General features: G+C 41.3%; 1 pseudogene; it reads left to right on the top strand.

The window, feature by feature from the left end:
• The first annotated feature begins 92 nt into the window (after positions 1-92).
• LOC116895759 lies at positions 93-12,449 on the top strand (annotated as a pseudogene).
• The last annotated feature ends 11,306 nt before the right edge of the window (positions 12,450-23,755 follow it).

Raw genomic sequence — 23,755 nt, 5'->3', positions numbered from 1 at the left:
ACACACTTTCACAGCAGTTAATGCACGCTCGCTCCTTCCCCACCTGCCTCTCATTCACTCCCGAAACCATCACTACACAGCACCTAGCTGTCATGACGGTGCTTGGCGAAGCTCGCCAGCGGCCTCTTCTCTGTCAAAGGTCTGTTGTTTGATCGGTTTCACTGAGGTAAATGGTAGAGGAATTTTTGCCTGTGCTTTGCAGATTATAGCACATCTGTTTTTTAACTCCTCACTCCAGACTCTGTGTTTATCTATGCAACTAACATCTTTGTTCATACAATCCAGGTGCTGCCATTGGACCATGTCTTCTGTCTACTTGGTTCTTATTATCTCCCATTTGCCCTTGTCAAGTTCCAGAGCTAGGGCCCTTAGATGTTGTTTCCACTTCTCTTATCGCCTCCCTTGTTTTCTACTTTGAATCTATCACCAGGTTCCATTAATTCTACTTTCTAATGTCCTCACATCCATCCTTCTGTCTCTGCTCTGCCCCATCTGAGATCTCATGAGTAGCTTTCCGCTGTGCTGGGAACAAAGCTAGAGTGTTCACTTGCAGCCCCCTCTAAGATTAAACTCATCACTTGTTTATGCCATCGGTATAAACATGAAGAGACACCAGGTTATCATTTCCTTGGAGCCAGGTACCCTTCCCAGCATGGGCATGTCTCAGACGGGAAGAGTCTACTTAGGAGAATAGTATAGGAAGTAGCCTGGAATATCCATCTTCCTGTCTTAAGGATTTCATAAAAGGAAAGGAATGTCTTTCTTCCCAGGCCAGAAAGCTAAGAGCTTCCATAAACTAGACCTACTCTTACATCTCATGGAGACTCTCATCTGAAAGTAGAAACTTGTCTATACAGAGGAGACGAGATAAAATTATTTGTGTGTGTGTGTGTGTGTGTGTGTGTGTGTGTGTGTGTGTGTGTTTCAAAGTCCCAATTGTCTGTCTCTGCCTTTCCCAGGGTTTAGTTATCTCGACTCTCAAGGTATTCCTATCTAGCAGAAAGAATTGTGTTCTATTTTCAGTAAATACCTTACTAGCAAAGAGATGGCTCTACTCACTCGTGTCTTCTAACTTGAAATCTTGACTAGAAGGTTTTTCTCCATCTCTTCACTGGGAGTAACATATTCTCTTTCAGGACCCAGTTTACCTCTCAAGCCATTTCTATGGAATTTCTGGTTGTTGAATGACCTAAAGGAAAGGCTGGGTTTGTCGCATTTCCTTGGATAAATGCGAGAGGAAATGAATTACTCTCCTAACAGCTTATATTTTTGGTAAGCCTGTATCAGGGGCTACTTCTGTTCTCATGAAATCAGATACTGTTCCCATTGTACTCCTCTGACCGTCGGCTGTGATCGCTCTGCCTTAAACGCCATGCAGCCTCTCGATAGGCTTGTCCATCACGTCGATGAAGTCTTGTGCTGTATTAAGAGATCCAGCAAAACGTTTGAAATTATCCCTCATTATGTTACAACTTTGAACTCCGTCTTTCCAAAATTTTTGCTAATGGTTACAAGATTCCGTTCTTTCTACCATGTGTTTAAAAGATCACATCATATCCTCTGATCTTGACGTGAGTATATAAATCTGGAAGCCATATGCCTTGATTCTGACTACGTGGCCACTCTTCAGTCTTTACGTTGCTGCCTCCCAGCATCTGACCCTGAGCTTGCACTTGAGGCTTTTTTTTTTTATTAATTTATTTTTTATTTATTTTTTTTTATTAACTTGAGGATTTCTTATGTTTCCGGGCAAACATCCCCTTCCCCCCCCTTCCTTATGTTGCTGCCTCCCGCAGTCATTCACTGACACAGTGGTGCCCTTACAGAATTGCATTACTACCTATGAGGTCAGAGTCCAGGGTCAGTCCATGTATAGTCTTTAGGTAGTGGCTGTCCCTGAGAGTTCTTTTCTGATTCCTTCAACGGGGGTCCCGCTCAGTTCAGTGGTTTGCTGCCTGTATTCTGGCTGTGTCCCGATCTACATCCGGCTCCTGTCCTGCACTCCCATCCATCTTGTCTCACCAGGCTCTGAATGGGTGTTCAAATGCCAACTCTTCCCTCCAAGCTTATTCTTGTTCCTTTAAAGAAGATGAAAACATTTTGATCATCCGTCTTGAGTTTCATTTGTTCTAGGGAAGGGTAATTCCATTTGGGCTAATAGCCACTTATCAGTGAGTGCAACCATGTATGTCCTAGGATGATTTTTCCAGTTCCAAGATTTCTAAACTCTTTTTTTGATAGTGTTTGTTGTGTTGTACCACATTTTCTGTATCCACCTGTTGAAGGGCATCTGTTCTTTCCAGCTTCTGGATAAACCAGGATAAAGGGAGCACGTGTGTTGGGGCAATGATCCTCAGGCAGTTCAATGTCCAGGAACCTCCAGACTTTTCAGAATGGTTTACCAGTCTGCAACCCCACCAACAATGGAGGAGTGTTCCTCTTTCTCCAAGATCCTCGCAATTTGTGTCACCTGAGTTTTGATTAGCCCTCTGGTGGTTTTTTTTTTTTGCATTTCCCTGATGACTAAAGATGTTGAACATTTTCTTTTATGCTCCCTTCGCATTCCTCAGCTGTGAATTCTTTGTTTAGCTCTGAACCCCAAATAGGGTTATTTGTCTCCCCTGCGTCAACTTTTGAGTTCTTTTTTGGGATATAAGGCTCTATCTGTTGTAGGATTGGTAAAAGATCCCCAATCTGAGACAGAACCACAGTGTCCTTTGCCTTACAGAAGCTTTGTAGTTTTATGAGATCCCATTTGTGATTCTTGATCTAGTCCATTGGTGTTTTGTTACCTAGAACTCTCTTTATTTGATCTGTCCAACTGGCCTTAGGCTGATAAGCATGGATCGATCTTCATTCTTCTACATGCCTCAGCACCATTTGCTGAAAATTACAGGCCATTGTACCACCTTTGTCAAAAAAAATCAAGTGTACTTCATTTTCAATTCTTTCCATTGGTCTATCTTTATGCAGTTTTTTTTTTTTTTTTTTTTTTTTTTTTTTTATCACTATTGAGTTCAAACCATTTCCTTTTTTATTGGCCCAGTTTTAGCTATCCTGGTTTTTGTTATTCCAGATGAATTTGCAAATTGTTCTGTCTAACTCTTTGAAGAATTGGATTGGTATTTTGATGGGCATTGCATTGAATCTGTAGATCGCTTTTGGTAAAATGGCCATTTTTACTATATTAATCCTGCCCCATGAGCACCCCTTCTGAGTTCAAATTTCTTTCTTCAGAGAGAAAATTTTTACTTGCTTGGTTAAAGTCACCCATAGAGGGTCATTATGACGCTTTCATAATTTCACCTTCGGGTCTTTATTTGAGTTAATTTTATACCCAGCCACTTTGGGGAAGTTGTTTATCACTTTAGTAGTTAATTCCCTACTCCTAGATCCCTCAGGACCTAGCCCACTGATGAAAGAAGGCATTATTCTGGTTTCCTAAGATTCCCTTTTGAGGGTGTGTTTGTTGTTGCTCTCAACCTGCTCTGTCGCCGGATAAACCAGGATAAAGGTGTGAATGAAGGCGTAGTTTTTCATGGCGTCAATTTGGCAATGTGTGCTTAGATTAGCCCTCTTGGTTTTTTTTTTTTTCTTATGCTCCCTGCTTCTCTCAACTCCAACAAAAGCCAATGGTACTACTTCTTAGTCTCCCTTGAGACAGAACTTCACTACGTACCCTAGTCTGACCTAGAACTCTCTTTATATCTCCAACTGGCCTTAGGCTCGGTCTTCTCCTGCCTCAGCCTATGCTGACATTACAGGCATGTACCACTCCAGTTACTTCTTTCTTTCTTTATGTGAGAAACCATTTCTGCTGGCCCAGTCTCTTATCCCACGAATATCTTCTTTACAAATATTACATGAGTACTGCTCCACGAACACCCCCAGTTCAAATGCTTCGAGAGAATTTTCTATACCCATAGAGCAATGTTCATATGACTTCGGGTCTGTAAGCGTTATCTGTGGGGTTTCACTAATTAATTCAGATCCTGGAGGACCTGGCCCACTGTGGAAGGCATTTTTCTGGGGAGGGTGTGTGTGTCCTGAACTATACACAAGTCAGGAGGCCAAGCTGTCAAACAAATGGCATTCAGTTTATTTCTCTTGACTGTGGCTCTGATGTGAGCAGCTGCTTCTAGCTCCTGTCACTGTGAATTCCTCACAGCGATGGACTTGTGGCCAAGAAGCATACGGTGGTACAGGCCTCTCCTCGAAGTTGCTTCTTGTTCAGGTGGTTTATAGAAGTAACAGAAATGAGACCAGACTGCCATTTCCTAGTTGTTGAAAATCTTGGGTTTTGTCTCCTTTAATTAGAAAAAAAAATAGAAGTAAAATAGCACATGTTTACTGAGTGTGCTGAGCAGAAATCATCTTTCATATGGTGGTCACACACTCTGACATGATGTAAACTTTCTTCTAACCTGACTTGAACTTAGTCATTGCCACCCACCTAAAATATCAGTTTCAATCTTTACTTTTTTTTATAACCCTGGTTATAGCATCCTGACAGTTTGGCCTCTCCAGTTACTTTTGCATTATTTATTAATATTGTTAATATCATTTTTAATTATTATTACTATCAGTACTGGAGTGCTGCTGCCCCATCACAGGGGCATTGGTCCAACCTTCCTGTTTGTGACTAGCCCCTGGGCTTGTCCCCTGGATGCCCTCCTTCAGAATTGCTACTACAGGAAGCCATGCTGGCACAGGCTCCATCGATTTAGGGGTCGACTCTGGTCTTGGTCTTTGCTATCAGAGGAATGGGCCCCAAGCCTTCCCAAGTTAGCCCATCTAAAAATCGCTCTACAATTTCCCACAATCTCACGTTTAAGAGAAATCCTGTAGTTCACCGTCTATCTCGGCACGCTCTATGATTCCCTATTTTAATAAAATATATTTGGAGGCGTATTCCGTAACCCCAGCTCTTCTCTGTTCAGCAGCTCAGCTCCTCTAATCACTGTCTTAGCCTGATTGACTTCCTCCAATTTAGCAACATTTAATGAATGCCCTGAGTACAATGGCTGCTGTGCACACTTTCAACACAGTGTTCCCATTATGTTCTGACAAATTTGGACCAGCATAATGCTTGTATGATTTATGATTGTCTTTTTCCTTCCCTTTTCATGGTGCAGGTTGAGATCTCCTATAACCATCTAGTTCAGGGATTAATGGATTACCTGTTCCTGGCTTCAGGCTCATTACAGTTCTAGACCATAGCACTGCAGTTGGGGTAGAAGGGGGACAAGGCATGCTCACCACAAGATTAGCAGATTCCAGTAGTTTCTATTCGGATTCATCTCTTGCTGCCCTGTGGACAGCAGATGCTTTGTGGACATTTGGGGAGTGAGCATGTCTTTTCTCTCTGACAATCACAGCTCTCTTCTTTCTCTCTTGTTCCCAGACCACCTGAATGCCAGTGGGCAAGACATTGCTCAGAGGGAAGCAGTAATCCCATGCTAACTGACTTTTCAGTGTCAGCTCCCAGGCACATACAGCTTCCTGGCTTACTTCTGTGTGCCTGTCTATTCCCGTTTACCTAGGAAATGCCCTCTATGTGCCTGACCCTTTCACCCAGACAGGACACACTGCGGAGTCACTTAATCAGCCCTGATGACTGTTGTACATCTGCAGAAAACATTCTGCTTTCGCTGCGACCGTCCCATTTCCCTTACTTTGAGACTTCATGGGAAGTGGAAAATGAGTTTAATTTGGCTTTCTTCCACAGCCCCTTGAAAATTGTGGGGTTTCTTGCCACAGCAGCTTTGTTTAGACACATTAGCGTCTTAACCAGGGCCCACGTGAAGCTCCCCGATAAAGTTTGTCAGGATTAGTAATTCTCTTCAGTAATCAGGATATAACTGTCCTCTCTGGTGGCACACTGCCCTCCCCCTACCCAAGTACGAGCTCTACCTTACCCACCATTCCTTGCTTTCATTTGCAGGAGCCGAAATATCTTCTCCTTGCTGCTGCGTCCCTGTGCAGTCTCTCCTCAGCTATAAGCAAAGCCTTTGTAAAGTGGGAGCTCTTAATCATACTTCTGGGTATCAGGTGCAGAACATGACCCTTATGAGAAATTCAGCAGAGACCGTCTGAATGCAGGAGAGAGAACTCAGGCGGAAAAGACACTAGCCATGCAGGCCTGGAGACCTGAGTTCAATTCCTGGCACCAACATTAGGTAAGAAGGGAAAAGAAACTCCATAGCATTGTCCTCTGTCTGACCTCCTCATAAGAATCCCCACCCCCAACACACACACACACACACACACACACACACACACACACACACACACACACACACACATCAGGCACACACAGAGAACAATAATAAATACAACTTATTATTTAAAAACATACTCACTTCTCCTAGCACGGCTACTGATGCAGATCCTAACAGTTACACCCCACACACCCCCGATCCATGTTTTCAATGGTAGAGAATACCCAGAAGGAGATTATTTCCACTTTGCTAATCACTGTTGCTAGGTGCCTGGCCCCAAACACAGTAGAACCCCGCCCCCTCTCTCTCGTGATAAGACTTCTTATCTAAGAGCTCTTCACCAGTATTTTGTGTCTAGTGCTAATATTTAATAGGCATCTGTTTTCTGAATAAAACCTCATTACTACATGTTTATACTATCCTGAGTTTGTGTGTTCTTTTGTACCTTTGAAATCTTTGTTTTTTCAATAGATACTTTATGGAAGAAGGTGTATGAATAACCAATGAACATATGGTATGGTGATCAATACCAGTCATTAGAAAAATCTAAAATTTATCCTTGGAGGCCTGTTTATGTTTTACTTTTCATTCTTCTCTCATACAACACATCCTGGCTGCAGTTGTCCCCCCCTCCACTCCTCCCAGTCACATCCTGCCCCCACACCTCCCTCCCTTTCCCTCCACTCCTCCCCAAATCCCTGCCTCCCCTTCCCCCACACCTCCCTTCTCCTCCAGATCTACTTCTCATTTCCCTTCAGAAAGAAAGCAGCTCTCCTAGGGATAGCAACTGAACACAGTGTAACTAGTTACACTGACTTGTTGTACAACTGTACAAATCCTCCTGTCTAGGCTGGAAAAGTCAATCCAGTAGAGAGAAAGGGGTCCCTAGGGCAGGCAAAAGAGTCCGAGTCAGCCTCTACTCCCACTGTTAGGAATCCCACAAGAACACCATGACACTCAGTCATAGCATAGGCTGAGGACCTAGCACAAACCCACGCAGGCTTCATGACTGCTTCTCATTCCCTATGAGCTCCTAGGAACCATGGGCCGTGTTCTCCTGGTGTCCTTGACCCCTGTGGGTCCTATAATCCTTCCTCCCTCTCATCTGTGGGGTTCCCTGAGCTCCACCCATATCTGCCTGTGGGTCTCTGCTTGTGATCCCATCAGCTGTGGGAGGAAGCCTCTCTGGTGTCAACTGGGCTAGGCACCAATAGGAATCGTTTCATTGACTTCTTTTTTCCAGTCAAGTTTGGTTCTATCCTGGGTCTCTCGGGCTATCCAGCCTCTGGCTTCTGAACATCCAGGCAGTGTCGCTTTGTGACTTCTGCTTTCTATGACTTTCCATGTACCCTGCTCAACTTCCTGTTCAGTAACTCACCAGTTTATAAGGTTTTTGTGCATCATTAATATTTACTTTCTCTTGGGCCTAACACTCCAATTATTCTTTCCAAGTAAGTCAGTTGCTTTTTTATCGTTGGATTTTCTCCATCTATATTTCATTTTATAACTTTAAATAAAATTTTATAGTTTTCTTTATAATCTTTATTGGTAAAGTTCTTCCTAGATGTTTTGAAGTCTTGGAACTGGGAGAGGGCTGAGTTTTCTCCTTCAAAGTTTTACTATTTAGCATAAATAATAATATTTAGCATTGGTCCTTGGCACCCTGTCTTCTAGCCAACTATCTCACATCACTTCTATTTTGCCAAAATTGGTCTGGTATTCTAGGTTTTCAGTCATTTGCAAAAGAAGAATTCGATTGTTTTCAAACCAATTATTTTACATTCGTGTCAACTCGCATTCTCTAGTAGTTCTAAGGCACATTCACAAGTACTGATGGTAGTGTGTAAAGGTACCTTCATATTTTATCATACAATCTAATGGATATTTTATTGGATTTAGGCAATTTTATTATAATTCATTTCTTTTCATTCTTTTAAACAATTTAATTGCACATGTGTTTTGTGTGTGTGTGTGCAAGTGTACATGCATGTGTGTATGTATGTGTATGTGTATGTATGTGTCGGTGTATGTGTATGTTTATGTCTGTGTGTGTATGTGTGTATTTATGTCTCTGTGTGTGTGTGTGTGTGGTTGTGTGTAGTGAATGCAGATATCATTAGAAGCCAACAGTATCAGATCCCCCTGGAGCTGGAGTTACAAGCAGTTGTGAGTCCAACTTGGGTGTGTGGGGAACTGAACTTGGGTCCTTTGCAAAAGCAGTATGTACTCCTAACTCCCGAGTCAGCTTTCCATCCCCAGTTTCTTTTCATTCTTATCTCATTTGGAGCCACAGTTAATAACAATCTAATTGATATTTTCCCTTCAAAGTGATTGCTATCGATTATGTTAACAGACTTCTTGATATCGAGTTATCCTTCCTTCTTCCCTCCCTCTCCCTAAAAGAAACCCACTTTGGTTTCTCCCACTAAATTATTGATGCTCGGATCTGACTGATGTAGCCTTCTATGTGTTGGCAGGTTCACAGAAGATTGAAAATAGATGCAATTCTACCACAGGGGCTAACGACCCAGCACCACACAGATTTTCTGGATTGTACATGATAACAGTTTGGGAATCTGTTCCACTCTTTCCCCTCAAAAGACTCAGTCCTGTAAAACTATTGTCACTTTGGCTTTTAGGGTTTATAGCAACTGGTGTTTTTGCTCTGTCTGTGGAGAGGAAACCACCAGTTGTTCTCCCTGGCGGCAAGACTCACTGAGCTCAGTTTCCCCTGGTCATTAGGAGCTTCCATTATACCAAGAACTTGAGCTGGAAGAAGAGGAATGGCAGATAGGTTGCTATCTTTCCAAACACATGCAATTGAGTAGTTTAATAACCCTATAATTTATCAAACAGTGTATACACTAGGCTGTGGAGAGTTGGATAATAATGGTGTGCAAGAGTTTCTCTGTTTTTAATTGCTTATTTAATGAAAATGTGTGCGCACGGGAGCAATTGTGACAAGAAAGAATGTGAAGGGTGTTTTAATAATTTTATAAATAAGTGTGTTTCAAGATGAGAGTACTAACTTCTAGCTGAAAGAGTGGAGGAAGTTTTCTAGACAAAGACCATCTGGCATTGGCCTTGACGGATGCAAACAGCTACAACAGTTAACATACCAAGAAGCCAGAGGCAGTCAATATTTAGGGAAGGCTAACTTTGAACCTGAGTTGCATTGATCCCGTGTGATGAGTTGAGCTGAACCAGAGGGAGAAAAGTATCCCGGGCAGGAGTCAAGGCCCAGGGGAAGGCTGAATGCTGTGTTTTGGGTCACAGTGCACAAAGATGCAGAGAACGGAAGAACAGCTCGTCCTGGATGTCATTGTGAAGAGTTGGGCCTTCTTCTTTAAGTAGTATACACCCAACCAACTTCCTTACACAGACACTTAGCAGTGCCCTGGCAGAGGAGGTGCATTCTGCAGTTAGACTACAGGGAATAGAGATAATAACCTAGAGAATACAGTCAGAAGGTGATCAAGGGATGTGGAGGAGAAGAAGCAGCATGGGAAGGAGATACAGTCAGAGGAAACAGATGGATTTGGGGCATGGACTAGATCTAAAGATGAAGGACAAGAGGATAAGGAATGTGTATGTTTCTATTACAAAGTTTTGGAATACTCTGTAGTTTTCTATTGTGGCTATTAAATTACCACAAACTCAGTGTCTTAAAACACAAAAAAAATTTCTTAGAGATATTCACATAAGAACCCAGAAATGAGTTTTATAGGACTATGCTCAGTGTCTGTAGTCTGTGCTGTTTTATGGGAATTGGGGAGATGATGTACTTTCTCACACTTTCCATCTGCCAGAGGTCACCTGACTCATGTGGTCCCTTCCTCCATCCATAAAGTTAGTACTTTGCTGCTGATAGCCTGTCTTCATTTTTGACTGTGTTCCTCCTATTTCCCTTTAATAAGAACTCTTGTGATCCCACTAGAACCACTTCAGGGATGCAGGAGATTTTTTAAGTCAAGAGCTTTCATCTAATTCCAAGTCCCGTTCACCATGTAAGGTAACACATCCACAGGTTTTGGAGATTAGGGCTGGGACATCATTAAGGGGCCATGATAGAAAGCCTACATAAGATACATAATATTTGAATTATCCTTTACCTCAAATGACCAATTTTACCTGGGCACACATTAACACCATCTTCCAGCATAATATTTTGTGACTCACTCTATTTGGTCAGCTTTAATTCTCTCTTACCCTCACTGTTAAAGGACAATATGACCCTTTTAAAGTGATCCCTTTTATTTCTTTAACTAGTTGGATTTTTCCTTTTGGTTTGTCTTTGCTTCTCTTTTTCATTTTTCTTTTTATACACCCTCCCCCTTTTTAACCTCTTTCTTTTAAGCTTCCAGATTGTAAACATATGATAAGCATTGAGAGCAAACATGTGCTATACTTTTAGGTCCAAAGCAATTTCCTCAAGAATTTGCTCTTGATGGCAGATGGCTGTTTTAACATAGCAACCCATATGCTTCAAAATGTAGCACGAGGGGATAGATGCCCAGTGAGCCCATCTCAGAGATTTAGCATAGTATTATGAGATTCTAAAGCACCAAGATTTCTTCTTTCCTGAAACAAACTGAAGGCCTAAGTTAAGTGTACTTTTTTTAGATTTCTGACCATCTGTCTATCAGAGGTGTCCAAGCTTATGGAAGTCTATATCTTGTAAACAAATTAAAAGTGAAACAGTGCATAGAACAACAGCGCAGGATCTTGAGCCAGACTAAGTATTGGTAATCACAGCTCCATTTTGTAATGACTTTCAGAAAATTGTGTACATGCTCATGCAGTTTCTTATTGGTCAATAGTAATGTTAAATTGAGCTGTTATGATTACTAATGAAAATAATTCTTTCAAAGCTTTTACTCTAGAATAGTTATGTATTGATTTCTCAATAAACATTAACTATTAGTCCTTTTAAAAAGTTAGATCCATTAAAAATGTGTGTTGTTACCAGACATGCTGGCTCAATGTCCTTAACTTTAGTACTTGGGAAACAGAGGCAGAAAGATCTCTGTGAATTTGAGACCAGCCTGGTCTTACATAGCAAGTTATAGGACATCTAGGGGTACATGGTAGGACCCTGACTCAAAATAAATAAAAGATAAAAATACATCTGTGATGCATACCAGAGTTTTTTACCACTGTGTTTGGCCAGCTGGAGATCCCATTATAACAAAGGCAACCTTGAAGCAACAGGACACTGACAACAGGAAACTCAGCACCTCCTCATCTCTCTTGTGCTGGGCTTCGGTTTCATTTGCTGATTAAAATGTAGCAAACTGGTTTATGCTGTTATTATCTTGAGCTTCTGTGCCTGGATATACTTTGTAAAAAGAAGACAGGAAGGAGAAAGACCTATTTTCTAAAATTTCTTTGCTTCACATTTTGCTTTACTCTTTCTGGGAATACTTTCTAAGACAGCATTTATTTACTTGATTTAGAGAAATCAGGACTACTGCTAACTAGATAAATTCCAGAGAAGTCCATATTTCCTTTGAATGGCAGAAAGAAAATTCACAAAGACCTCACTCAATAAGAATGAACCCAGAAGTCACGTATGAGGTCTTATACCTATAATCTCAGCAGTAAGGACGGGGACTGAGCAAGTAGATGATCATAAATTTGAAGTCAGCCTGAGCTACATATCAACAAGATTCTGACTAAATAAATAAATAGATAAAAGTAAATAAGTAGCCTTTCCTGTCTGCTATCATGACTGAAGCCATAGCCACAATGCAGATCTTTTGTGAAGACAATTACAGGGAAGACCATCATGCTTAGTGTTGAGCCCTCGGACACTATGGACACTATAGAAAATGTAAAGGCCAAGATCCAGGATGAGGAAGGAATTCCTCCTGATCAGCAGAGGTCAGAGGTCGATCTTTGCTGGTAAGCAGCTGGAAGATGGCCGTACTTTGACTACAGCATTCAAAAGGAGTCCATCCTTCATCTTGTGCTAAGAAAAGGAAGAAGTCTTACACCACACCCAACAGTAAGCATAGGAGGAAGAAGATTAAGCTGGCTGTGCTGAAATACTATAAGGTGGGTGAAAATGGCAAAATCAGCCGACTTCGTCGGGAATGTCCTTCTGATGAACGTGGTGCTGGAGTTTTCATGGATAACCACTTTGACAGGCATTACTGTGGCAAGTGTTGTCTGACTTACTGCTTCAACAAACCAGAAGACAAGTAGTTGTGTATGAGTTAATAAAAAGGAGGAAAGGGAACAAACGTAAATAAATAAGTAAATGGGACATGGTACATACCAGAAAGACAGCTCAGTAGCTAAAAATTCTTGCTGTGTAAGTGGATCAGAGTTTGGGTCCCCAGCATTCACTTGAAGGCTTTACTACCTGCCTGAATCCAGTGTCTGTGGTAGTGAGAAGGAGTTACTGGATTTGCTAGCTAGACTAGCCAGATTGGTGAACTGTGAGTACATCCATATAAAAAGTGAACATCATCTGGGAAGTTACTGACATTAAAAATTGGCCTCCATGCACACTACACACACACACACACACACACACACACACACACACACACACACACACACACACACACGTCCCTACATGTGAACATATGTACACATGTTGTGTACATATGTATTCACACCACACACAAGCAAAAAACAAAAAAGTGTGTGTGGGGAGATTAACAGTGAATCTGAAGAAGGGTATGATGGCTCAGCAGACAAAGGTGCCTGCATGCAGGCCTGACAATCTGACTTCCATTCCTAGATCCCACAAGGAAACAGAGAATAATCCCTAAGATTTAAGTATTTTCTGACCTTCACATGTGCGCATGCGTGCACGCTCACACACACACACACACACACACACACACACACACACACACACACACACACTAAATATAGTCGTGGGACCATGCACAGCCACTGGAGAAGTGAAACATGGGGAGCCTGACTCCATTTCCCCAAAGCTGCTACTGTCCCTTGGGGAAGTGCTCAGGCACTGCTCTGGGGGGTGGGAAAACACAGTCTGAGATGGGGAGACGAAACTGATATTCCTTAGCTTCCAGTCATCTAGTGGCCGCTATAAAACTTCACAGAGAAGTTGAGAACAAAGTGTTGGGGGTTCCCGGCCTACAACAAGGCCAGGACATTAGTGACCTTAGGTTGAGGACAGAGTCTAGCCTGAGCTCAGGGCTGGGAGCTCTAGTTTAGCTCATCAGTGAAGGCAGTGGTAGTTGTTTGGGAGCACGGGGCGGGGGGAGGGGCGGGGGGGATGGCGGATGGGGGGGGTTGTTTCTAAGGGAGATTCAGGTAGCAGCTCTGCAGGCGAAGGCCTGCTCCATGCTCCCCGTGGTGTTGGTAGATGGAAGAGACAGTCCTTGGTTCCAGACTGTTTATTGGTTGTTCATCACAGGAAATGGATCCGTAACATACCAAACCCACTTCTCAGAGTGGCCCAAAGATTGAATACCTTTTGCAGGGAGGAATGTCTGGGAAAGGAAGTTTATTAGCTAAATCCTCAGGGCCTTTAGTTTCCTCACCAGGATGGAGAACTCTGGTCTGGGCCTACATGACCACAGGTCAGGCTTCCTTATGTGGGAAGTGTGGAGATGTGTTCTAGGCCAGGAATCTCGCAGGAAGCAGGAAGCCACCTACTGTCTCAGGTGTGGGCCTGAGATTCTGGGAACTCAGACCAGCTCTCCCTTACTAACTTTCCTAGCAAAGTCCACTGTCTGACCTATAGTTTTTATTTAAAAGGTTGGACCTGATTGGTAGACATGAGAATCATTTTCTGTGTCTATAGCATTGAAATTACGGAGCTGTTTGTTTGAAAGGTTTTGAACAGATAAATGCATTAGTCCAGTTGCTTACATGCAGCCATTTTATGGAACAATCTAGTAAAACTTCTCTTTCCACAGAGGTTCCTTAAATCCTCCTTAATCTGTACAAGAATAATCAATTTTAAAGCTGTGATTCTTAAGTAACAGTGTTATACTTCACCTGAGAGAACAATGTGAGAATAATTAGCTGAAGCTACGAGTGTTCCAGACTTGAGGTGTAAGCCCTGGCAGTTCCCTTCAGTGTGGCTTTTTGCCAAATTGTTAATCCTGGAACCTTCTGACCCTGAGACATGGGAGAGTGTGGAGTGATAGTGTGCAGGCTGTTGATGCCATCGTCCCTTCGCCCAAAGCCATATTTAGGAAACCAGAGAGGCAGACTAGTGGGAAATAGCTGCTAGCGTTCTTGCCTCTCCTCCTTATTCTCTTTATTTTTTATTGGATATTTTTTAATTTACATTTCAAATGTTATTCCCTTTCCCGGTTTCCTGGACATAAGCCCCCTATCCCCTCCACCTCCCCTTCTTCTATAAGTGTTCCTCTCCCCAACCACCCTCCCTTTTGCCGCCCCCAACATTTCCTCACACTGGGGGGGCGTCCAGCCTTGACAGGACCAAGGGCTTCTCCTTCCATTGGTGCCCCAACAAGACCATCCTCTGCTACATATGCAGCTGGAACCATGGGTCAGTCCAGGTATAGCCTTTGGGTAGTGGTTTAGTCCCTGGGTGCTCTGGTTGGTTGACATTGTTGCAAGCCCTTTCAGCTTTTCCAATCCTTTCTATAATTCCTGCAACAGGGATCCCATTCTCAGTTCAGTGGTTTGCTGCTAACATTCTCTTCATCACCACATTGAAATAAAAATAAACACATGAGATATATAGAGAATACACAGTGGTTGATTTAAACTTAACCATGTCAACAATAATAAGTGTGAATGGTTACAATATTCCTATCAAGATGGAGAGACTATCTTTTTTTAAAGAGACCCAAGTATACCTACAATAAATTTACTCTAAAATAAATAGAGAAATAGCTTGATAGTAAATGGACGCAAAAATACAACATGGTGACATTAGTTAAAACATGACCAGAGTAGTCATGTTTATATGAGGCAAATTAGATTTTAGAGAAACATTTTTATAAAGTAATAAAGAATTTTTGCATAATTGTTAAAGGGACAATTTTTCAAGAGAACATAATTTTAAATAGTTATACACTTAATTAGAGAACTCAAAAGTACATAAAGTTCCCCACTTCTAAGTGGGGTTCAAGCATCCTCACTTGAGTCTAACTTCTTGTCTAACTTCTTTGGGTCTGTATCATGGGCATTCTGTACTTTTTGGCTAATATCCACTTATCAGTGAGCACATACCATGCGTGTACTTTTTGGTCTCTGTTACCTCACTCAGGATGATATTTTCTAGTTCCATCCCTTTGCCTGTGAAACTCCTGGTGTCTTTGTTTTTAATAACTGAGTAGTACTTCGGTGTGTAAATGGATCACATTTTCTTTATCCATGCTTCAGTTGAGGGATATCTGGGTTCTTTCCAGCTTCTGGCTATTATGAACAAAGCTGCAGTGAACGTGTGCCCTTGAGGAAGGGTAGAGCACCTTTGGGGTTTATGCCCAGGGGTGATATAGCTGGGCCTTCAAGTACAACTATTTCCAACTTTCTGAGAAACTACCAAATTGATTTTCAGATTGGTCTTACAATATTGCAATCCCACCAAAAATGGGGGAGTATTCTTTTTCCACACCCTTGCCAGCATGTGCTGTCACTTGAGTTGTTTATTCTAGCCCTCTGTTGAATGAAGGGTTAGTGAAGATCTTTTCCCAACCTGCAGGTTGCTGTTTTGTCCTATTGACAGTGCCCTTTGCCTTACAGAAGCTTTTCAGTTTCGTGAGGTCCCATTTATTAAATCTTGACCTTAGTGCCTGAGCCACTGATGTTCTGTTCAGGAAATTTTCCCCTGTGCCAATGTATTCCAAGATTTCCCCACTTTCTCTTCTATTAGATTCAGTGCGTTTTGAGGCCTTTGATCCATTTGGACTTGAGTTTTGTGCAAGGTGATAAATATGGATCTATTTGCATTCTTTTATATGCAGAGGGGGCAGAGGGAAGAAGGAATCTGAATTGGAGATGTAAGTATCATGACTGAAATTTTCCTGTGGCTAGTTATGTCATAGCCATTGTTAAATCATAGCACAAGGCATCCCTTATATGTCAATGCAGAGCAGGGCCATATATATATATATATATGTATGTATATATACATACATATATATGTATATATACATACATATATATATGACTATTAGACGTTTTCAATGATATTCTTATTTTAGAGTATATTCTTATTATTTTAAAAATTGTTAGCTCTGAAAGAGCCCCAGATCTGTTCTTCACATTCTTCAGGAGGTAGCCAGAAGGAGGCCTCATTATAGGTGAGACCAGCTCTATCCATGTTTCTTCTCATCCTCCAGTGGCGTGAAAGGTGAACCTGAAGATATACATATGCTTGTCTTGGGAGAGCCTTGTACAGTTTGTGTTTTGGGCTTTTAACAATAGCTTAAAAATAAATGTCTACATTAAGAAACTTATAAGTAAAAGTATGAAGAAAAATATTTTTATAGTTGATGTGTTCAAGCTGTCTTATTAAAATAAATCATGGTTTGTTTTTTTTTCCAAAAACATAAGGGTTTTTGCATGCCTTTAATCCCAGCACATACGAAGCAGAGGCAGGCAGATCTATTTGAGTCTGAGACCGTCCTGGTCTACAGAGCAAATTCCAGGATATGACATGGAGAAACCCTGCCTCAAAACAAAACAAAAAAGTGTTTTGTAAAGTAGCAAGTTATAGTAAACTAAGTTTAATTTACTACTGAAGAGAACTACGATGCAAGTTTAGCGCGGCCTATGTGTGGAGCAGTGGACAGCAATGTCCTGTCTTCCCATCCACCATCTTGCCCCGCCCCTGCTCACTCCCTTGATTGACTGGTCATGGCAACATTCAGGTCTATACGCTCTGCCATTCTAAGTGCCCCTCATAGCTGTACCCTTTTGTATCCTTTTTACTATATTTTCACTTCATCCTTTCTGATTTTCTCTATATTTAGACATACAGACACAATTGTGATGGCATTTCTATACCCAGTATCCAGTACAGTAACTCAATGCAAAGCTTTGCATCCTGAGTGAGTACTGGACCATACCATCTGGGTTTATGTATTCGTACCCCATATTTGCACGGCAATGGAACTATACAATGCTACATTTCTTAGAATCCATTACTCTGTCGTTCAGTGAGTCATGGCTGTGTCCTTAAACTTTTAAACAGTATATACGGTCTCAAGCCAAAGTAATAATGTTTGTTTTTATCACTTGTCTGAAGTTCTATATTTAATAGCACTCTTTGTTGGGTTTCCAGCGTGACAGCATTCAACATCCAGGTAATTAAGTGCATTTTAATTGCATGCAAGTTGGATTAAATGAAAGTAGTCATAACATTCTTTAATTACATATGTTGCTTTCAAAAATTCTTTCCCTTTTTCCTCAAGATTGAAACTTTCACTTGAGAAAGTTGAAATTTTCCACAATACAATTCAATTCCGGAGTGATTCACAGCATCTCTCGTCACCCCACGAAGTCAATGCCACTTCATTATTCTCGTCTGTTCAAAGATTTAAAAGTGTTTCTTTTCATTTACATAATCATCTTGTTCTGATGTCCACAATGCTTCTGAGAGGCCCTGCCAATGAAGAACGCATTGCAAATGGCATAGGGCTCTCCGCCAATAGCGTTGCCCTTCACTAGGAGCCCGGAACCAAATTTGTCACACACCTCAAGCAAGACCCGCACATTAGTCACATTGCAAACTTCCACTTCATGGGCAGCAGAGACTCACAGGGCATTGCATGCATTTTGTTTCTTAGAAGTGCGGTTCTCACAAACCCCCGTGACCAAAACAAATGCCATTTCAAAGGACTTTACAAATGCCCCACTTCCTTTGCAGTGAAGAACAGTGATAATGGAAGCCCGGCAGTCGCTATAAACTGGTTTTGGGACTCGCTTGTCTTGCATTTCTCTTCTCAAGACGGTTAAAGTTGATTAAGCAGTGATGAAAACAAGCTACAGAGGCCTTGGTTGGAGCTAAATACAAAAGGAGAGCATCTGAAATAAAATCACACACACAAAAAGTTACTGTGGGCCCGCTAGACGGCTCAGCAGATTAAAGGCATCACAAACCCTGACAACCTGAGTTTGGTTCCCACATAGTGGAAGGAAAACCCTGACTGGCAAGTTGTTCTCTGACCTCCCTACAGCACTCTGTGGCATGCAATCCCCACATACAAGAAAGAACGGAAGAAGGAAGGAAGAAAGGAAGGAAGGAAGGAAGGAAGGAAGGAAGGAAGGAAGGAAGGAAGGAAGGAGAAAGAAAATGAAATTTAACTTGCTGATGTTATGTTGTAAAGAATAGTTATGCCTGAGAATTGGAGAGACACTTAAAATTTAACTGCCCCAAAAATCTTAATTTCACATACAAAAACAAAAACAAACAAACAAACAAAAATACTAAAGTTCCTTGCCACATTAGATAAGTGTCCTGACTCTTTACTTCCCAGGGAAGTTTAGTGACCACATGGATGGATTATGACCCGGAAATATTAATCAAGTAAACCCTTTCCTCCTCAAGTTACTTTGGTCAGATAATTTTATCACAGAGGCAGAGATCAGAATAGAATATAAGACGCTTGACTACGACAACCTCCACATCGTAAAGTTCACAAAGCTACGAAAACATCAAAATTAACATTATTAGCATATGTCACCTCCTACAGTTTCTTCATAGGTTTTTGCAATTCTGTGCTTTCCATCCCTCCCAAAGCAATTGCTGGCCTATAGCTTCATTCACTATAGATTAGGTTTCATTTCATAGAATTTATTTAAGTAAGGTAATCTGGCCATTACACTATAGCCCATACTGACCTAGGACTCAGCATGTAGCCCAGGCTGACCTTGAACTCACCGTATAGCTCAAGTAAAGCTTGAACTCTTCCTCTGGCCTTAGTCTCTTGAATGCTGGGATTGCACATTAGACACAGTACACTCAGCCCCCCAATTTAAATAGACATATGCTACTCATTCATTCATGCCTTCTCTTTGCTCTGGTCCCCTTTGTCCATTAAAGTAAGGAGGTTTATGTTGTCTTGGGTTTCCAAAGTCCATTACTTATTGAGGCTGCCTCATTTCCCTCTGCACAGATACGGCATTTGGCCACTCACTTGTGGATGAACTATTAGGTAATATTTAGTTTCGGGCTGTCACTATTACTGATAACAGCAGGATCTTTCTTTTTCTGGCTGTTTTCCACTGGGTGTCTGCCGTATGGTTGGGCCTCAACTTTCTCATTGTTATATCCAATGGGTTTTTATTTTCCTTGGGCTCATCAAGGGAAGTAGGCAAAACTCGCAGTTATAAATGGATAATTCAGAATGCTCTCCAATTGACAGGAGATACAGACTAAGAATAAATACAATACACAAGACTTGAAAACTGTTGAGCAAATGACTAGACCTGATTGTTTTTATAATTCCATCTATCCAACAGCTAGGGAACACAAATTGTTTATGAGTACACATCAAATATTCTCTGCGAAAGACTGTATTCTGAACAACACTATAAACCTCAACAAATTCAATCAATATTTAATTCATAAGAAGTAAGCTCCCAGACTTACTTCTGGAATTAACTAAAGATAATTAATAGAGAGATGACTGAATGGGAAGGCCCCAGATACCTGGGACCTTCTTTTAAATAACTCATGTTTTTTAAAAAAGAAGAAATCACACAGGGATTTAGTACATATTTTAACTGAATGAGAATGAAATACAGCACATCACAGTTTGTGACATGAAGCTAATTACATGGAACAATTATCCCTCAACTGCTTATACTAAAGCTATGGAAGGCTCTAAACTGTTGAATAAGGTCTCCCCCAAATAGTCTAGAAAAAGAATAGCAAGCCCCATCTAAAGAAAACAGGGAAATGAAGTCGTAAGAAGGCACAAAGGTCAGTGGCACAGGAAGCAAAAGCAGTAGATGAAAATCAAGGAAACGAGAGGCAGTGCTTTGCAAAGCTCAGTGGCATAGATCAACCTCTACTTGTCTAACCAAGGAAAGAGAAAACACAAGTCACCAACGCTAATGCAGGGTACATAAAGATCCTCTGGTCATTAAAAGAATAATAATATTCTATTTGTGTGTGTGTGTGTGTGTGTGTGTGTGTGTTTGAGTTTTATTTTCGAGATTGTCATATAATTACAACCACTTCTTTCTGCTTCCGCCAAACCCTCCCACGCAACCCTCCTTGCTCTCTTTCAAATCCATTGCCCCCTTTCATTAGTTGTTACATGCACACATGTATATGTATGTACACATATATTTGTAAATATAACCTGTTCAGTCTATATGATGGTACTTGTATGTATGTTTTCAGTGCTGATCATTTGCTATTAGATAATGTGTGCTCTTCCCTGGAGACTATTTCTCCCCCTCCCAGCAACTGTCAGTTACCAATAGCTGTTCTGCTGGGGTGGGATCCTATGCCCCTCTCAATGATGGCATTTGGTCTGGCTTGAACTCGCATGGATTTTGTGCATAGGAAACTACAAAACTTTTTGAGGCAGGGTAGTAAACATTCTACCTCTGAGCAGAAAAATATGTTTAATTATGACAGAACTTAGAAGCCAAAATAGAAAACTCAAAACATTTGAGTATGGTGGAATTTAAATTACTGTCATCTGAAGAGACCCCAGAGGTGAATCCATAGGTCATAAATGGGGTAGTGGACTGTGTAGGGCAGCTGAGTGATTATAAAAGGAAATCAAAGGACTGGGATCAAGGAAAAGGGTATTTGTGTGTATTTATGTGTTAATAAAAACAGATCACTATACTCCAGAATAAAAGGTTAATACACTCTGACCACCTCTCGGTAATCCTCTCCCACAATCCTTCCCTATCCCCTCCTCCCCTTCTCCTCTGAGTGGGTGGGAGCTCCCCTGGGTATCCCCTCACCTTGATACATCAAATCTCTGTGAGACTGGGCACATCCTCTCCCACCGGGGCCAGACAAGGCAGCCCAGCTAGAAGAACATATCCCATAGACAGACAACAGCTTTAGGGATGGCCCCTGCTCCAGTTGTTCAGGACCCACGTGACGACCAGGCTGCAAATCTGCTACACATGTGTGGGGAGGCCTAGGTCCAGCCTTTGAATGTTCTTTGGCTGATGGTTCAGTCTCTGAGAGCCCCAAGGGTTGAGGTTAGTTTACTCTGTTGATCTTCCTACGGTCCCCTTTGGTCCCTTTTGGTGGCTTGCAATCCTTCCCCCTATTCTTCCATGAGTTCAAGCTCTATTCACTGGCTGTGGGTGTCTGTATCTGTCTGAGTCCGTTGCTGGGTGGAACCTCTCAGAGGACAGCCATGCTAGACGCTTGTCTGATATATAGATATTATTAGGGAAGAGAGTTCAAGTGACGGTAAAGATAAAATCATTCTTAAATATATGAAAATAATGTTCAAATCCACTAATGATCAGGTCAATTTAATGTTAAAGCATTTTGAGAAACAATAATTGAGAATAAATAAATTATTTAAGTCAGATGACGCCACATTGAGCAGGGTGAGCACTGGTGGGAATTCTTCACTGTTGAAAATGGAGACGTTATGTAACTACTTTTGAAAGGATTGGCTTCCCTGATGAACCTGACAGTGCACACAGACTACCATCAAGAATACTGGCTGATTGGTACAGGCTCTAGGGAAACCATGGCAACATTCATAAATTCTCACATTGCAGTAACGCTTACAGGAGTTTCTTTTCATATCAGAAAAGATGAAAACACACAAATATCTATTAATAAAAGGATGGACAAACAAGAAACATGAAGTCTTAGAGTAGAACCCTGGAGAGCAGAGAAAACGAGTGACCTATATTGTCTGTAACAACTAACAATGGCTAAATTGTGCAAGAATTAAAGTTTGAATAAAAGAATAAAGTCACAGGGCACACATGTCATTGGATTTTGCTTGTATACAATTCAAAGCCTAGCAAGCTTATGTACTACTAGGAGTTACTTATTTATACAGGTACAGATCCTTCAGAGAGGGAAAATGACCAAGCCATAATTCAGGACCTACTGACTCAGTGAGAAGAGAGTTGCTACTGTGTTACACATACAAGATGACCTGAAAAATAACAGTTTCGTCTTTTAGACTTTGTAGTAGGTACTTAAGAGTTTATTCTTTGCCAATCTATTGTACATATTGCATAACCGTTTTTATTTTTTAACCGAATTGTTAGATTCCAAGAATCCTAAACTACAAATCATTTTTAATTTTTTTTATTCATTCTTTTCTCCTGTATTACATCCTGACCAGAAATTCCTTTCCCTCCTCCCCTCCCAGTCCTTCCTCTCCACCTCCTATCTCCCTGAATCCAATTCTCCTCCTGTTTCTCTCCAGAAAAGGACAGGTCACACGGGGTTGTCAACCATACATGGCATATCATGTTGCAGTATGACTAGACATCGCCCTTCATATTAAGACTGGATGAGGCAACCCAGTAGGAGGAAAAGGGTCCCAAAGCAGGCACTGTCAGGAGTCTTACAAGAAGACCACACTACACAACCACAGCTTCTATGGAAAGGACCTAGGTCAGATGCACTTCGGGCTCCATGATTGTTGATTTAGTCTCTGTGGCTCCTCATGTGCCTAGGTTAGTTGATTCTGTGGGGTTTCTTGTGGTTCCCTTGACCCCTCTAGCTCCTACAATCCTCCTCTCCCTCTTCTGCAGGGTTCCCAAGCTTTGCCTAATGTTTGACTGTGGGTCTCTGCATCTGTTCCCATCGGTTGCTGGATGAAGCCTCTCTGATGACGATTATGCTAGGCTCTTGTCTATGACAAACTACAGTTCTTAATGTATTAAGGTGAGATGATATGAATAAATCTGTTTGTCATATTCTCATGGCGATTTTGATAAAAAGTGGTCCGAAGACCACGTTTTGAGTATCCGTATTATGTTAGTAGTTTGAAGTTTTTTACTCTGATAACTGACAATTCCAGAAGAACAAGACAACAATTAAAGGAGACAATTTACAACAAACGAAACGCAGCTCTTCCATGTTCAGAAACTTTCACTTTACTGTAGTATTTATAAGTCAAATGAAGTTGCATTTAAACCATGTTAGTCATTATACAAGATCCTTATGAAGAAACACATCCCCGTACCGTACAGTTGAGAAAACTACTTAATCAGTATACCATGAGTTAGGAAAGTAGTACCTGAAAGTCAACCCAGTGACCTTTTTACCATTTGCCTATAAAAATATAAAACCCTGGCTTCTTTTAAAAAAACATGAAATCATTTTCAATAAAATGCATAGGAATAAAATTAGGCTGAAGAAAATAAAGTACAAAAAGGTGACACTGGTCAGCTGCCTACTCAACATTAACACCAACATTAAACTTTCCTAAGAAGCATTAAGTTACAACAGTCAGTCCAAGCAACACGTTTTGATTATGTTCTGACCTGCATCTGGAGTGCTACTACTCTAAACGACCTTGCAATGGCATCATTTTATTTTACATATGTACAGTGAGGCTATTTATATACACGTCATGGGACTGTTCCGGTCTCTTCAGCGATGGGGA

This window comes from Rattus rattus, chromosome 3 (assembly GCF_011064425.1).
Source record: "Rattus rattus isolate New Zealand chromosome 3, Rrattus_CSIRO_v1, whole genome shotgun sequence".
Classification (NCBI taxonomy): domain Eukaryota; kingdom Metazoa; phylum Chordata; class Mammalia; order Rodentia; family Muridae; genus Rattus; species Rattus rattus.
Note: the sequence above shows the minus strand (reverse complement) of the source record. Positions and strands in the feature narration are given on the sequence as shown.